Source organism: Strix uralensis, chromosome 3 (assembly GCF_047716275.1).
Source record: "Strix uralensis isolate ZFMK-TIS-50842 chromosome 3, bStrUra1, whole genome shotgun sequence".
NCBI lineage: Eukaryota > Metazoa > Chordata > Aves > Strigiformes > Strigidae > Strix > Strix uralensis.
In genome coordinates, this window is record NC_133974.1 from 103,320,711 (window position 1) to 103,322,395 (window position 1,685).

Here is a 1,685-nt window from a genome sequence, read left to right on the forward strand (position 1 = left end):
AAGAAGGCCTAATCATACATCTAAGATACTTCTGGTATTAACATAAAAGTCTGAAGCGTTCAGCTTCGTAGTGCTTTCTGGGCAAGACCATCACATTAAACTCATTCAGCACCATTAGCTTCTTTCTCAAGATCTCTAACTGGCTCTTAGAAACACAACTTGCACTGCACTTTCCCATTTTCTCCTTCAATATGTTTCCACCAAATGTCAATTTGGTAAACTGGGGGGTCCAAGAAGATCTCATGTACTACATCTTCAAGCGAGGGAAGAAAAAACTTAAATGAAACAGCAACTTGGTAGAGAGGCATCCAGGGAGAAACTGATTAAGGTCCACCAAGGGATCAGTTTCCCTTGTTTTCAGCATACGCTTATCTTTTCTGTTCACTAGACATAGTATGTACACTACAAAGGTAGAAACAAACCTCTTTGGGGATTTTCATTCTAGCTAGGCATCTGAATAGATGGTCTTTCATTTACTGAGATACTTAACACTCATAGTCATGCAATCTCATTTATCAGTGTCTAAACACATGTCTAGATTTTGCCTAAGAGTTTAAATATTGAGATAGTTTGGACTAGAAGGTCTGCTGCACCGATTCTCACTGTGCTGGGTTAGAGAAGGAGTGGTGATAGCACCGTGGACCTGCCTGGGGTCACATCACAAGTTAATTGTTGATCCAGAAATTGAGCCTACTAATGCTAAATTTCAGTCTGTTGTCCCATCTACTGCTGCTCTCAAATCAAAGTATAGCTGCTTGAAGGTGCAGATTTGGTCTGTATAACTTATGTCTCAGTCCAAACGTAGCCTCAGCTCCAAACATCCCCAGCTTTGTCTGAAAGCTGATACTTCCTAAATAAAAATCTCCCTCTGTTTCTCTGTTTTATATACGTAGTGGAGATAAAGTGTATAGAGCAAGGACTATTCCTCAGAGGTCTTTAAAGACACTCTTTGACCAGATGATATTTGTCATTTCCTTTGCCACCCTGCAAGGCTCCTCAGAGGGCTGAACTATTCGTTTCTGCTGTGGAAGCAAAGCCACCATTTCACTTCCCTCAAGCTAAACAGTGTACGATGGGCAACAATTCAGAATTAATTTGACAGTAATGGAGATGACAACTATTACTGTGAGGTATTTCTGCTATGAGCATTCTCGTCCCATCCTCATTTCACCCCCCCACCCACAGGTTTTGGTGTTACAAGGAATCTCTGAACAGTAGACAACCCCATATACAAGGCATACGCATATACACTGCTGCCTAGGCAGGGCAGCAACTTTGGACTTGACGGCCTCTGTGGATACAAGAGCCCTAAAACCCCACAGAACTGCAGCTGTAGCTTGGAGATAGAAGAGAGTCAGCATGGGGCTACAAAGGGCCTAACACACACAGGTCCATGGGAAGTGGCAATTCCTTCTAAACAGGAGACAGGCATAGAATCATAGACTACTTTTGGTTAGAAGGGATTTTTGGAGATACCTTGCTCAAATCATAGGGCATCTGAAGCTGTTTCCATCAGGAAACAGGAAAAGTTTTTATTTTCCTTCTGGCTCTTTTTCCACTAATAATGCCCAAAACAAACTGGCAGTGAAAGGATGCATTCTGTGTACATAGCTACAGGTTAAACTTAAAATATGCACAATTCCTTTCTTTCTAACACTGATATCAATGCAGAATGAACAGCACTG